Source organism: Oryctolagus cuniculus, chromosome 5 (assembly GCF_964237555.1).
Source record: "Oryctolagus cuniculus chromosome 5, mOryCun1.1, whole genome shotgun sequence".
Classification (NCBI taxonomy): Eukaryota; Metazoa; Chordata; class Mammalia; order Lagomorpha; family Leporidae; genus Oryctolagus; species Oryctolagus cuniculus.
In genome coordinates this window covers 163,410,812-163,426,671 of record NC_091436.1, presented here as the reverse complement: position 1 = coordinate 163,426,671, position 15,860 = coordinate 163,410,812, and the positions used below count along the sequence as shown (strand labels likewise).

Below are 15,860 nucleotides of genomic sequence, written 5' to 3'. Positions count from 1 at the left end.
TCCCCTCCAAGCGGCTGGCCAGCCGGGCCTCAGACGCCTCTGGCCAGGCAGCCCTTGGGCTTTCCCGTGTACCGTGTTCCTGCACTTTTTTTTTTTCCCTGTAGCAGACAGAATCTTCCCAGAGTCAGAGAGCGGTGAGCTTTCTGCTGGGTTGCTACAGGCTGCAAGCCGGAGCCCAGGCACCCTGCCCTGTGCTGCCTGCGAGGGGCCCTGCGTGCTCTGACCTGCAGTGGGGGCCTGGGGAGGGGACCGAGCTCCTGGATCTGGGGAACGCTTTTCTCTGACATCATCCAGATGACGCCTGGGAGCCGGAAGCGAGGCAGCAGGACCCAGAGTCGCTTGCCGCTGTGGCGTGGTCCTGACTGTCGGACAGACAGATGCACAGAGTCGGCGTTCAGCGCCCGGTGCCTGCGGCCCGCCGCCCACGCCGGGGGAACGTGATTTTCCACCTCTCCCTTGGGAGCATGGATGTTTTCACATCACCGTGACCACCAATCCCGTTAGAACCGACACCCCGCTTTGTTCCGGCCCCGTATTTGATTAGATGGGCTGAATGGTGGGGGGTCACAACAAAGACCTTGCCCCCTCCCCCTTATTAAAGGGGTTGAGTGTGTCTTTTGAAAACTTAAATTTCAAGGTACTATACAAATAGTTTCGCAGTCCTTCACCTCACAACAGATGGGTGGGTTTGGGTGTCTAAGAATTTTGTTAAAAATACAGCTCACGAAGCAGTTGCCTTATAGTAGACATCCAGAACTGGTTTTAATACTGTGTTCAGTAACTGATTTCTGGTGCCAGATGTATGTAAGTTTGCCTTTGGATAACCCATTGATTACTGCTTAAATTTGGAGTGCTAGGTAGTGGTGACCCTGCACACTTTTCTGTTGGGTGGCTTATTTTTCTTTAACCATTTGTGCACTATTGTGGCATTCTTCTTTTTCATTTTTAGTGTATTTGGAGAGGCAGGGAGAACTCCCATCTGCTAGTTCATCCCTCAGATGCCCATGATGGCTGGGAACTCAGTCCAGGTCTCCCATGTGGGCGGCACAAGCCCGGTTACTTGGAGCATCGTCTGCTGCCTTCCGTGGTCTGCTTTAGAAGAAAATTACAGTCAGGAGACAGAGGCTGGCACTTCACACTGGAACATGGGTGTCTTTTTTTTTTTTTTTTTTTTTTTTTTAAAGATTTTATTTATTTGAGAGGCAGAGTCAGAGAGAAAGGTCTTCCACCTGCTGGTTCACTTCCCAGATGGCCGCAAGGGCCAGAGCTCAGCCAATCCCAAGCCAGGAGTCAGGAGCTTCTTGTGGATCTCCCACGTGGGTGCAGGGGCCCAAGCACTTGGGCCATCTTCCTCTGCTTTCCCAGGCCATAAGCAGAGAGCTGGATCGGAAGAGGGGCAGCTGGGACAGGAACTGGTGCCCACATGGGATGCCAGTGCTGCAGGCGGAAGCTTAGCCTGTGCCCATGGTTCCAGGGCCGTCTTAACCAACGGCTTCAGCGCTAGGCCGGACGCCCAGCCTGCTTTTACTGGGCTGGCTGTATTGAGCTCTCTGGGCTCTGGGGTGTGGCTTTTCCTTCTTCTGTATTGTCAGACCGTCTGAAACGCAAATTGAGCATATCTTATGTAAAACTTAGGAGATTTGTGATTCTACTTCATGAAGAAATAAATGTGTGGGAGTGTCAGTGAGCTTTCTCCGAAGAACTGCCGAGTGGCCTGTGGAAGGCAGGCCATGTGATGTGTCTCTGGGGGTGTCTGGGACCTGTCCCTTCTTCGTGTCCCCGGAGCCGCTGCTACCTTGCTCGACCTTCGCGCCGGGATCCCTGCTGTACAAACGTTGCTTTTACTGTGGAGGAGCGGCTGCTGTGCGGCTAAGGGTGGGGCACGTGTGTTCTGAAGCTCGCGCCGCCCTGGCGAGCGTGTAGCGTGTGGGCACGGGTCCGTTTTGTGGCCTCCAGAAGAAATCGGGGAGGTGTGTCTGTCCAGGGGAGGTCGTGTGGCTAGCCGTTGTATTGAGAGACTCTGATTTGTTACTGTCATAGAAAATGGAATTGCAGAAGGGCTGCTTCAGCCAGCCTGTAGCTGCTGTCGCCTCTTGTATCTCTGGAGAGCTGAGTACACAGAAACCCAGTTGTAAGCAGCAGAAACTATGGTTAGTTACTCCTATTACAGATGGATCTGGTCGGGTGCATTTCATCAAGTTCCCCAGGCGGCATCTGGGTCAGGTCCCTGGGCGAGGCCCACCTGTGTCTGCCGTAGGTCTGATAAGCCCGAGCAAGGTAGCTCAGTCTCTCTCCGCCCCTGCGAGACTTAACTCTGGTGACTTGGATCTGATGTGTCAACAGCCTGAGGTTATTACACTTTAAGGTTCACCCTTCCTTGGTTGTGGATGTGTGTGATGGTGTGATGGTGGCCGGAGCAGCAGGATAAGTTGGTACATTTGCCCAGCGCGTACTTCTGACCATTGCCCTCTTTTATTTATTTATTTATTTAGACTTATTTGTTTGAAAGGCAGACTTAGAGGTCTTCCATCCACTAGGTCACTCCCTAAATGGCCACATTGGCCAGAGCTGAGCCAATCCGAAGCCAGGAGCTGCTTCCGGGTCTCCCACGTGGGTGCAGGGGCCCAAGCACTTGGGCCATCTTCTACTGTTTTTCCAGGCCATGGTAGAGAGCTGGATTGGGAGTGGAGCAGCCAGGACTCGAACCGGCGGCCATATAGGATGCTGGCACTGCTGGCAGAGCCTAGCCTTGTGTGCCACAGCGCCGTCCCCGACCATTGCCCTCTTGACATGGGCCACCTCAGTCACTCTTACAACAAGCCTTGGGCCCTGTGGCGTCGGCACAGTTATCATTCCTGTAAACGAGACCCAGAGAGGTGGCTGGCTGGTGGCATTCGAGCGGTGAGTCTGAGACCAGAGGCTATGCTTCCAGCCAGGCCTGAGCCACCTGCCCTAGTGACATGATCAGGTCGCTAAGTACGCGCCCAGGGAAGGCCTGCTGCGTGGCCAGCCCTCCCCGAGAGGCACACTGCCAGACTTGGGGGTCTGGCCTGGGGGCGTGACTAAACGAGAGAGACCTGCACTCTGGCTGGGTTGGTCGGGAGGGGAGATGGGTGTTGGGTGGAGTGAGCAGCTTCCCAGACGTGGTGTCAGCCTCAACCTCCCAGGAGTCTTCCACGCGGCCAGAGATGCATGGAAGTGGAAGAGGGTGGGCTGGCCCTCCATGTGGGGGTGCGGTGGGGCTTGCCTGCCTCTTGTGGACACCCCGCTTTACTCTCAGAGAGCTCCTGGACCTGGTTTCAGAGGAAGACTGGCTTGTGGGCCACTTGTAAAGAGATGTACTGGGGAGTCTAGTGTTGCTTTGGGTGTCTGTAGGGCCAGTGCGTGGAAAACACGGTTGTTGGAGGTTCTCTTAGGTTGTTGTTACTTCTTGGATATGCAGACTGGAGGTTTTGTCTCAGAATAGGTATCGGGGTGACTCTCAGAGGCCTGGGTGACCTGTGGCGCTGGAGCGGTAGCTGCAACTTCGGAGATACAAGTGAGGTGGCCTCCAGGAGGTGTGGTCCGGTGTTGTTTGGCCTTTACATTTGGAGGGGCTACACGGGCTTGGAAGCGGAGGAGGATGTCGTGTGTCTCCCGACCGTCTCGGGGACACCAGCGTGCCTTGTTCCTTTGAGGGCAGACCTGGAGTTGTGGCAAGCGCTTGGAGGTCTGGGGAGAACGGGGCTTGAAGCTCGTAATGAGCGCGGAATTGAAGCGTTGGGTGCTGCCAGCTCTGCAGCAGCCCAGCCGTCCCCTGTGTGTGTCCTGCTGTGCTGTCGGGGTCACCGCTTTGCTCAGGAGGGCAGTGAGAGCCGTCGGGATTCTGTGTCGTGTCCTCCTCTGAGGAGCATGACCGTCAGGGGACCTGCCTTGTGCGCCCTGACCCCCTCCCCAGGTTCCGAGGCTCTGGGAGCACAGGGATGAGTAAAGTGCAGGCCCCTGCCCCAAACTTCCCAGTGCGTCCCAGCCTGCAGGGACCTGAGGAGGAGCTTCGAGTGGTGTCCTCCCCAGTATAGGGTCTGCTGCATGGGGAGGGTGAAACACACTTCCGGGCAAACAGAGCTGTTCCGGGACAGGCCCTGGCGGGGCACGCCGGGCTTATTTGGGGACGGAGTACAGTGAGAAGCAGAGTGTGACCAGAGTCGGGTCTGAGGTGTTGCGTGGAGTTGGGGTGACAGGTGCTGGCCCTGGATGAAGAGACTGGGGCTGGGCTGTTTGGCTGCTGTGAGCCCTCCGCTGCCCTGAAGCCTGGCGCGTGTGTTCCAAGAGAACGCTGCTAACCCTTGAGAAAAACGAAGCGGAGCAGGTGATAGGTGCTCCCCAGAGTGCAGGAGGACTTGGGGTCTGCTGTCCTCTAATGGAATCGTTTCCTCCATGCAGCCCAGGGGACATGGGCTGCTTCCTGAAGCACCAGTTGACCCTTGGAGGGGGCCGGTGCTGTGGCCTAACTGGTAAAGCTGCCACCTGTGACACCCGCGTCCCATGTGGGTCCCAGCTGCTCCACTTCCAATCCAGCTCCCTGCCAGTGTGCCTGGGAAAGCAGTGAAGGTTTTGGGCCCCTGCACCCACATAGGAGACCGGGAAGAGGCTACTGGCTTTGATCTGGCGCAGCCCCAGCCATCACAGCCATTTGAGGAGTGAACCAGTGGATAGAGGGTCTCTCTCTCCCTCTCTTTCTGTAACTCTGCCTTTCAAATATATAAAATACAGCTTAAAAAAGTTGGAGTGGAGGCGAAGGCAGATAGTAGGTCCCAAGGACAATTAGTGGTTTAGTAATTACGGCAGAGACAGAGTGTTACTCTGTACTCTGAGGGTTTCGGAGCCCTCCGTCCTCAGGGGAGGCTATATTAATTCCTTTAGAGGCCTGGCTTAGGGACCTAGGGAGCTGGCTGAGAGGGCTGAGGGAGCTAGCTAGGCACCCTGTGGATTTGGTGGGTTGGATGGATGGCACACGGAGCTTCCAGTGAGTTGTTTGCCTCACCCAGAATTACCTGTATGTCATGATTTTACAGGTTGGCAACCTTTCCCATTTTGTTTTTGAACGTGTTCTCTTCGTCGGAGCTGGACTTGTGCCAGAGGAAGCGGGGTTCGAGTGTGGGCTCCGTGAGCACTACTCAGCGGTTCCCTTGGCAGGCACGGCCACAGGGGATGGTGTGTGTCTGGGTGTGACAGTCACAGCAGTGTGATGAGGTGTAGCAGCTGGTTTTCCCCTTGTGAAGAGGGTGAGCTTGCAGGTGTTCCTAGACTTGAGGTGCTGGAGCTCACGACGGGCGGGCGGCCGCCCGGAAGCTTTGTGCTCCATTCCCAGTCTTGTCTGTCTTGGTGCCTGGAAAGTTCCCACCATTGATTAATTTGTCTTGATTCTTGTCAGTTTGCTTAGATGTGAGCGTAACGCTAGTCTTCAAAAATGGTTAAATGTCTATTTTCATGTAGTAGAGAGAGAGACAGACAAGCAGACCTATGTTTTGTCCGTTGGTTTACTCCCCAAATGCCCATAACCGCGAGGACTGGGCCAGGCCAAAGCCAGGAGCCAGGAACTCTATCAGACCCTCCCACAGGGATGGCAGGAACCCAAGAACTTGAGCCGTCCTCTGCTGCCTCCTGGGAGGCGTCAGCAGGAAGCTGCATCAGAACCAGAGTAGCTGGCAGTCCCGAAGCAGGACGCAGGTGTCCCGAGTGACAGCCCACTGCTCCACGACGCACCTCATCTGGAGTTGAAATGCCCTTCGCGGAGGAGCTGCGTGTTTGAGACACTCTGGCTCGGGCCTGGTGGTGCCTGGGGCTCTTGCCTTTGGGAGGTTTACGTGTAACGAAAGGAATCCGCAGTGCCCTGTGGACCCTGAGCCAAGGCCCCCGGGGAAGGCCCAGGCTCCGGGAAGCTCTGGGGCCTGGCTCTGTGCTTCCAGGAGAAGCACAGACAGGGCTGAGGTCCCAGCTGGAGTTCAGGGTGTAATTTGGGGTTGGGGATGGTGTACTGGAAGATGATAGGGTTGGAGGGCTAGGTGGGGCTGGGTGGGGCGGGACAGCATTCGACCTTTCCTTCCCCAAGTTGGTAGGGAGTCCTAGGCTTTGGAGCAGAGGAATGCAGGGTGGCCTGCTGAGGCCTGGAAGCCATCCACCAGGGAGCAAGGTTTGGGCGGCCGTGCGTGGGGTGCCAGCCGGGGCTCCCTTGCTCTGCCCTTGCCTGAGACGGGCGGTGCAGGGCTCACCCCGGCAGCTGGTCCAGGACGAGCCACGCGGGCTCTCCGGCTGCAGAAAGCCACGGGGCCGAGGTGTGCACACAGGGAAGCTGTGTTTCCTAACAGCCACGGACTTGCTGAAAAGCTGAATCACATCTTCTGGCTTAATATTTGACTTCGCAGTTACCGACTGGGACGGGGATAAGGTCCTGTTGTGAGAAGGGTGAGGCCGGGCGTCAGGGAGCCCTGGGCCGGAAGCTTTGGTTCAAAGCCGTTTGGTCTGGTGGGCTGCTTTTTTTGAGTGTTGGCCCTTTTGTCACGTTGGGAGATGGGCCTGCATGTGAATGTCTCTGCTGTCCCACAAGCGGAGCCCAGGGCTTTCCCGTGAGCCTGGGTCCTTAGAAGAGTGTATTGAGGACAGCTGGTGGCTAGTGGGGACACCTGGCCCACCATGCCGTAGGCCTGCCTGCACCCCAGGTGTCCCTGCCACGGCACCTGAGCCCATCCACTGGCCCTGCTTCCCAGCCCGGTTTTGGGGTCACACAGAGAAGGGGTGCCCTCACCTGCCCTGAGCGTGGGCAGGAGCAGGTCTGGATGTATGACTTGGACTCATAATTCCCTCAGATCATCTTGATCCTCCACAGCCAACACTCCTTCCTCTAAAAACCTGCAAAGTAGTAGTAAATCCCTTTCTATTCCTCTCCTGCGCGCCCTCAGCCCTCTGGTAAAGCTGGAAGCGCCTGAAACGGAGGCAGCTGGAGCCAGGGCCAGCCTAATCCACACACCACGGACGTCAGCCCTGGTGACTCAGATTCGGTTGCGTTTGTCATCTCACAACCACCTGCATCTGATCCGGCTCCGGGGGTGAGCTCTGCCTGGTGCCCAGTGCTGGGAGCGCGGCACTCTTCCCAGGATGGCTTTTTCCCAGCTTGCTTCTGTGCTGTGTCCCGTCCACAGGGCAAGACGCCATCCCTGCCCACCTCCTCGCTCACTGTGGTTCATAGTTATTTTAGGAAGCAACTATGGGCCATCCTGAGTGTCTGTGCTCTCCGCGGGGTCCTCACGACCCCAGCAGGTTGGCACGGCTACCCTTGTGTGGCAGGTGCTTCCTGGGGAAGTGGTCCTGCACCCCCGGCACCCTTCACAGACAGGCACTGTGCCCCGCTGCGTTCGCACTTCACCCCATGGAAGCCTTACGCTGACCGTAGGTGGTTGTCATTTCCACTGGACAGATGAGAAAGTTGAGGCTTCACAGTTTAAATAACTCGCCCCAGGTCCCTCCGGCTGGTGAGGGAATCCTAATCTAAACCCTAGCCAGTTGCTGCAGTACAAGTGCTCTTCCTTTTTTTTTTTATTCTTGTGCATCCGTTTATTGAGTAAAAACTTCTCATTTGGGCCGACAACGCTGGTGGCGTCTATTGGGTGTGCTCTCTGATGCTTTTTCCTTCTTTAAAGGGAGAGGGAGCTAATGTTTATCAAGTACCCACTAAGTTTTTGGCATGTGCTCTAAGAAAACCTGGGAAAGTCTGTTTTGCCATCTTCATGCTGGAGTAAAACCTGCACGATAGCTTTTGGGCCTTTCTCGGCGTTTTGTTCATGGAAGGAGCCACCAAGGCAGGAGTGTTTCCCCTGTTTGCAAGGGACTCGCGGAGAGGAATGGGGTGACTTGCCCTTGACTTGCCCCTTCACACTGCAGATCGTTTTTAACCACAGATCTGGTTTTGCACATGTGAAACGGGAGTAGTCACATGTATGTGATGGGATCACAGGGCGTGGAAACATTCGGTTAGTCCTGTTGTGTTTGGAGCCCCCTCTGCTTGTGCCTTCATTTTGGGCAGGGCTGCCATAGAAATTACTAAGTTGAAAACTTGCCAACCACTGAAACTTACATTTTTTTTCAAATAACTTTTTAAAAAATATCTATTTATTTATTTGAAAGAGTTGCAGAGAGAGGGAGATTTTTCCATCCTCTGGTTCACTCCTCAGATGGCTACAACTGCTGGGGCTGGACCACACTGAAGTCAGGAGCCAGGAGCTTCATCCAGGTCTCCCACGTGGGTGCAGAGGCCCAAGCACTTGGGCCGTCTTCTACTGCTTTCCCAGGTGCATTAGCAGGGAGCTGGATCGGAAGAGGAACAGCCAGGACTTGAACCTGCACCCATATGGGATGCTGGCGTGGCAATCAGCAGGCCTGCACCACAACGCAGGCCCCAGCTACTGACACTTTGAACACAATAGGTTTAGTTAATGTTCTTATCTTTGTGCCACTATCTATCAGATGATACAGTGGTGAAATCAATTTAAATTTATCCAGGGTGAGTGGACCAAGTGGTTAGGACGGGCAAGATTTGATTAAACTGTATTTGCATCTTCTCTGTTTACGATCACTGAGCATTGCCTGGGACAGGGCCTCCGGATTGTGGTCCGTTTACTCTGCTTACACCCCCTTAATTTACAGGTGAGGAAAATGAGGCCTCTAGAGGTGCAGGGGTAGGCTGGGCGTGTCAGATCTTCCTGGGTGCCAGCACGCCCTGCCAAGTGCCGGAGCCTGGAGTTCTGTCCGCAGTGGGCTTGTCTGAACGGTGGTGTGGTGGAGCCACAATAATTCCTGCTATGATGTTAAGTGAGCAGATTAGATCAGTAATCCACCAAGAGCCAGTAAATCAAAATCACACTACTGTTTAAACATCTTTTCTCCTTATAAAATCTTCTTATTCACTGTAAGTAACAGGAAGGAATAGGATGGAAATCAAAACAACCTGTTGTCCTGTTACTCAGCGAGTACAAAGAAATATTCCTAAGGATTAATAATTATTTTTCCCATTAAGCTCTTCATTATTTTCCTGCACACGTCTAATATTCATTGCAAGCAAATTCTAAATTAAAAGAAAAAAAAAGTTTAGTAAGGTGAAATGGAAAAAAAAAAAGCCTTAAAAAACTTAGTCGCAGAGATAACCATTACTGCTCTTTATGTCTCCTGCTAGATGATCCTCCCCCCCCTTTTTTTCTTTCTCTTTCTAACCTCCCCCTCTCCCTCCCCCTCTCCCTCCCCCTCTCCCTCCCCCTCTCCCTCCTTTATTTATCCATTTGAAAGGCAGAGTTAGGGAGGTCTCCCATCTCCTGGTTCACTCCCCAAATGGCCACAACGGCCAGAGCTGCACCCACCTGAAGCCAGGAGTGTCCTCTTGGTCTCCCACGTGGGTAAATGAGCCCAAGGACCTGAGCCATCCTATACCGCTCTCCCAGGCCATGGCAGAGAGCTGGATGAGAAGTGGAGCAGCCGGGACTTGAACTGGTGCCCATAGTGGATGCCAGCACTGCAGGCGGTGGCTTTACCCACTGTGCCACAGCGTTGGTCTCCGTAGATGATTTTCTATACATACATGCACCTGTTAAAAGAGTAGGATTTATTACATTTGTAGATAGTAAAAAGCTCATTTTTTGGGTAGATACCTTAAAAGATACCATAGCTATCAAAATTTAATTTTGGTAAGATGAATCTTTTTGGTGTTTTCAAGTATTCTTTGACGTGAGAATCACATTGTTTTGGTGTAATTTCTGGGGGCTGGGGTCAGAGGCTAATAATGTTTTAGTTATCTTGAAAGCCCTGGACACTCAGCAAGTAAGGAGAAGAAAGAGACTTTCCTCAGTTAAGTGAAAGGCCAGTCTAGGATTCAGATTTGCACCGTACAGGATGAACACATGGGTACTCAGAAACTGGTTTATTTTAAAGAGGAAAATGCTGACCTGGCACAATGTGCCTGTTTATTTTCTCAACTGTGTGTGACCCAAACAAGTGAGAGTCACTGAGGAAAAACCACTACATACCATTTACCTGTGGTTGTTTTATTGAGCGTTTTACTTTGATCAATGGCAAGTGATCTGGACATTCCCATCTTCTCACAACAAGGATTTCTTTAAATGTAAAAAAAATTTCCAGGCCAGGTATGATTTCAATCATATCTTTAAACTCTGTTGGAAAGCTCTGATAAGAAACTGGTTAAGATTTTAGTGGCATTTGTATTTCCTATAGCAGCAGTGTCTTCATGCACTTGCAGGCTAATAATGCTCACCTAGTTCCCTCCCGCCGTGAAGAGTTTCCAAAGGAAAAGAATTGATTTGGAGAAGTGAATTGAATCAGCCAGGTTGGCAGAAGCATGGCTTCTCCCGTGGCCCTTTTAATGAATCTGCTGTAATCTATTACAGCAGCAGGGTTTGTTAACAGAGAGCCCAGGGCCCTACACCCAAGCCCAACCTTGATTGTGCTTAATGCAAAGATATACTTTGTGCCTTGGTTTTTCCTTCTCTGAAATGGGTAAAATGTTTCTTGTTATCATAGTCTTAGGTTACACAGTGATGCCCCAGGCGGTATTTTCTTTCTTTCTTTTCAATCAGTAAAAGCAAACCTTAGTGAAGACAAAAGCTATTGTCCTTTCATTTAAAGGAAAAACTACAAGCTGCTTTCAGGCACCAAAAGACTGGCTAGTGGAGTGAAACTTACCTCCAGAACCTTATCTCCTCCTCCTGTGGTCTTGCTTTCCATTTTTAAAACTGGGGGTGCTAGCATCTTCCTTATTATTCAGCAGAGAGGCCCCCCTCTGTGGCTCTTCTTGGGTTCTGCCAGCAAAGTCCTTGTGCTGCTTGACTCCCCTGGTTGCGGGGGTCAGGCAGCTGCCTCATTCCTGAGGTCTGTGTGCTGTCTGCCAGGAGAGCATCCCAGCATTCCACTTTTTTCTGAGTTGGCTGAGAGCAGGTGTTGGTTTAGGCAGTATCTGTGTACTCTCAAAAACATCCATATGATCCTGATTTCCCAGCTTTCGCAGCCTTGTCCAGTTGGCTGGAGGGAGCCTTGAGCAGTTTCTGGGCAGAACCGGCTGAACACTAAGTGACCGCTAAGTGGAACTGGGCAAGAGCGGGGTTTGGGAAGCCAGTGCCCTGAAAAGACCATGTTGTCTGGATTTTCTGCACATGCTGAGTATTTACAATGCAGGCAGGGAGAGGGATTTCGCGAAGTGGACCAGGTGGGAGTGGTGGCTTCTGTGCCGTGGGAACAACTCCTCTTCCTGCTGGTTCATGCAGCTGCGTGAGGTTCTTGTGCCTGGATCCATGGCGATGGTGACTTCTAACAGACACTGACCTCACGGGGGTCCCCCCATGACTACAGAATATGGAGATAATAGTAACGAGCTGAGCTTTTGGTACTGTGTTATTTGAAGCTGGCTTATGAGCATATAAGCTTAGGAATACACGAGTGAAGTTTCTCTGAGCTTCCGTCACTTTGTAAACGGGAGAAAGAGTGGTAAACAGCAGTCTGCATCCATAAACAGTGCATAGACAACAGTGCCCGAAGACAGATGGGGTTCTGAAGGCTCAGGGTTTCAGGTGGCTTGGAAGGGGCTGTGTGTGTTTCCCTGAGAACTGCACATAAAAGAGAACGCGGCCAGGGGCAGTGAAACAGAAACTTGGCAGAAATAATGAGGAGGGGGAAAGGTAAAGCCACCTCGGCACCTGGGCTTCTCCTCCCACTTCCTTTCTCAACTCTGCCCGGCTGAGATGTTGTTCGAGAAGATGGAGGAAGCTGCCCTGTGTGGGGTCATCACCCTGGGTCTGGCCGCTCCTCGGGGTCCAGGGTCCAGAGCCGCGTAGCTCTCTCTGGGAGTTCCTTCCCCAAAGCCCGGAGCTGACTCGTCACATTCAGAGTCAGGAGGTGGGCAGTGCTGTCAGCAGGCTTCCCGAGGAAGGCCTTGGAGGAGGAGGAGGAGAGAAGGGCACAGGGAAGAACAGGGGTGCCCAGGTCCCTTTGCTGGCCTCCCCTGCCTCCGGGGGTGCGGGGAGGGGCACAGGGGGTTGCAATCCTGAGCAGAGGGTGGAGGAGCTGCTGGCATTTACTTCCATTGTCCTGGTACACACAGCCATGGATCAGAAGCTGTTTGGCTGTTGACTTTTTTCTGTTTCAGGTTTTTGGCATTCAGGGAATGCATTTGATAAATTTATGGCTTGCTAACGTGAGTGTGAAACTCGTGTACGTTTTTTTGCACGCTGAGTACCTAGGCCAAGCAAACTAAGCAGCCAAATTGCTGCGAAAATTGTTGTTTTACTGACGACTTTGAAACTAGCCTAACTGGCTGAACTGTTGCAGTCGTTTGCACGAACTATTCCAGGTAATAATTTTTGTTTGCTCTACTAGAAAAATCACTTGGGAAGGTGCGGTATTTAAATGAAGGCGTGGAGGGCCGGGCAGTGCTGGAAGGAACCGATGGGAGAAGAGTCCCTGCGTGCTGTGCTGCCTGACTCCTCCTCTTCCTCTCGCTGTCCCTGCCCGGGAGCTCAGCCTCAGCCTGCAGGGGAGCTGCCTGGTGCTAGGCCCGGCAGGCGCGCTTGGATTTCAGAGTATTTCTCCGTAGTTTTCGGTGTCCCTGGGCATCACTTTCAGAGTTCCTTTTCATTTTCAAGGGTACCCAGGCTAACCGTTTAGCTCCTTTTCAGTAGCCTCCGAACTCACTCATGCCCAGTCAGGAAGATTAATAATGCTAACTGATTTACTGTCGCTGCAAAAAAGCATTAGTTAATTAGACTTTCACACCTCAGTCAGATGGCATTAGACACCCTTTGTGCACTTTAACTCCAGGATGTTAAAGACCTAAATCTTTGAGAAAACAAGAAAGGAAGGAGAAAGGACAGGCACTTTTCCAGTTTAAGCTGCATGTTGGTCCATGTTAATTAGGCATTTGTCCCTTAGTCTAGAGGTGATAGAAAATGCCAGTTACTGTGGTATTTAACTGACATCAAGCTCCTGTCCAAATAATTGAGTTAGGCCCAGCCTTCTCCCTTAATTGGTGGGAAGGAAAACTTCGGCACACACCCAAAATAAGGAGGAAACTGTTACTTGCATTGAACATTTAAAAAATTTCATTCCAAAGGATCTAAAGAACACATATAATTTTTTAATTAGCTACCCAGTTGAGCTTTTTTAAAAACAGGAACAACAGAATCCACCCTCCTCCCAAGTTGTGAGCTACCCCAAATGATTAGCTTTTGTAAGTCTGCTGTGAAGGAAGGTTTAATAATTATTTAATAATTATTGCTATCCAAGGTCAAAAAGAAGTTATCTTTATCCGGAGTCCTTACCGATTTCTGTATCTGGATGGCAATGTTTAAAAAAGTGTTCTGGATTGACACTTAACGTTCTAGCATTACTAGCTTTATCAGTACCAGAGATTCGTAAGTGTAAGCCCCAGCAGTGTAGACATTTTAAGAAGCAATATACCTAGTGGCATTTTAAAGGAGAAATGGCATGATGATGATTTGTGGGAGGAATCAGATGGAACCTGCTTTTTTTTTTTTTTTTTTTAAGCAACTTCTTCGTGGCTGCTGAATAATGTAATCCTCAGTGACAAAAGGATAGCTTACCCTGTTGGTGGACCATGTAAAACAATTCCCAAAAGCATGAAAAGGGTTTTTCTCGAACCAGAGGGAGCCTTGTTTGACTCCAAGCCTCACTTCACGTGTGGTTTCTAGCCAAAGGTTCCCACATTGGCGAGCCCTTCATTCGTAGGACCGGACTCCCTTTCTGGTGCACTGAATGAATGCAATATGTGAACTCTCCTGGACGGCCCAGAATTGCCTGGCTGCCCCTTGCCCTGCCTGCCTGGTACTGGCTGAAAAGGTACCATTGTTTGTTCTGCAAACACTGGGTGATGTTTGTTTCCAAGGTGACTGGTTCTATTGCTGCCCTTTAAGCAAAGAGGGAGGGGGGATGGGGGAAGAGAGAAAGTTGGCGTTCAACATCCGAGAGCATCCTGTTCTGGATACAGCCTGCGTCCGTGTATGTGTGTAAGTGGAGATTTTATTTTAACTGAGGTAATTGGAGGACAGGGGCTAGTGTGGAAATGGGAGGAAAAGACAGAGTGTCACTGAGTTAAAAATACAAGTTCTGAGGTTTAAGTCGGTCTTCTTGGGGTCAGTGTTTCGGAGAGAAAAGTTAAATGTCTGATTAGACTGAAGTTAGCTGTCACTGGACAGTGAAGGAGAGGGGAAAAACCTAGATGATAACCGTTGAAAGGTTATATTTATTTCTGCATGAAATAGTTCTTCAGTTATAACCTGTATGCGGGTGCTCAGATGAGGTAGGTGGGTCTTCAAAGAAAAGTGGGAGAGAAGATGAAATGTAAAGAGGTTTCAGTTTTTAGTTCTGTAAAAGAGAAAAGAAAAATCTCTGAAATCTTTGAGGTAAATTTGTATCAAAAAACCTCAAAAAGATAAAATAGATTAATAGTATCTTTTCATGAATGGTGTGTATTGACTTAACTCATGAGACTTCGGAGATCTGTATTTCATCAGTGAGAAATTTTAGGTCCCATTAGAAAAAAATATTCCTTATTGGTCCTCCCGCCCTTTTTTTTTTCTTTTATTGTACATGGATGCTGTTAACAGAACTTTGCCTTTTCACTCCTATCGGGCTTAGCACAGTTCATGTGCAGGTTTCAGTAAACATTAACTACTTTTATCAGGGCTTGCAGTGTGCTGAATGGTTAGCAAAGAGAGTGGACTGCAAGACACACATGAAAATGAGAGAGTCCAAGGTCACCTAGATGTCGAATTTTTAAAAATACGTGAGAATTTAGGAGAAAGACATCCACTTTCACAGTGCAAACCGTTCTGTCGCCTGCCACAGGGCTACTTTGTCCAACAGTTGTAGGTTCCAGGACTAAAACAGATTTGCTCAGAGTGGCACGGCTACCCCCCCCCCCCCTTACTGTCATTGAAAGATAAAAAAAAAATCTCAGTTTTATTCAGAGCTGCCTTTTAGGAAAATGAAGGGTTCTCAGAGAAAAAAAAATGTAGCCTATAAACACGATGGGGATTCTGTAGTCCCTTCGCACTGTCGTAGGGATTTCCTTTATTAGATTTTTCCTCGCATGTCTCAGAAATGACTGGGGTCGCCCTCTGACAAATCGGCCGCTCCACTCCCAGCGCTCCGGACCGTCCACGCCGGGAACGTGACGCCTGCCCGTGTCTGGCAGAAAGGCCAGGCGCCTTCTGAACCTCGCTGACCGCGGACACGGTCCTCTTCAGCCCGGCTGCAGGCTGGGCTCCGGGCCTGCCCCGAGGAGGGCTCCTCAGGCGGCGGCCCTCCTCTTCAGCCCCGACCTGACGGACGCTCGCCGCGGGGCCGGGTCCGCCAGCCGGGGGTCGCGCCGCTCCACGACCCCCGAGCCTCGGGCCGGAGCTGTGTCCGCCGCCCGCTCTCGTGAGGAACACGGCCCTCCCCCGGATCCCGCCTCGGCCCGGGCAGCCATTTGCCCCTGGCTGGCAGTCCGAGCAGCAGCGAGTTCGAGCCGCTGCAGGCACTCGAGCCGTCCCGGCGCCTTCCAGGGCCTCTCGGCGCCCTCCTCAGCCGAGCGAGCGGGCGGCCGAGTGCGGACGGCCGGCCTGACCCGGCTGCGGGGCGCGGCGGCGGCGGCGGCGGCGGCGGCGGCGGCGGCGGCGGTGGTGGCCGGGCCCCCTCGGGCTGCCCGCCCCGCCTCGGCTCCCGCGTGCGCGCCCGGTGAGCGGGCAGCGGCGCCGTCAGTCAGGGTGGCGGGTGCCGATTGGCCGGCGGAGGGGGCGGGGCTTGGCGGCGCTCGCGGCGGGCCTCCC

The 15,860-nt window shown here is 52.2% G+C and overlaps 1 protein-coding gene across 10 annotated transcripts in view; it reads left to right on the top strand.

Annotated features, from left to right (window-relative positions):
• The window catches only part of RREB1 (ras responsive element binding protein 1), a 179,389-nt gene that overhangs the window by 57,326 nt on the left and 106,203 nt on the right, over positions 1-15,860 (top strand). For 3 of the 10 annotated variants that reach the window (XM_070074450.1, XM_070074445.1, XM_051855857.2), the window contains exon 1: positions 1,158-14,054. The exons of the other annotated variants lie outside the window; for them this stretch is intronic. The gene's annotated coding sequence lies outside the window, so the exon portion shown is untranslated. Of the gene's footprint in view, positions 1-1,157; positions 14,055-15,860 lie in introns of those variants that run through there. 10 annotated transcript variants of the gene reach the window in all.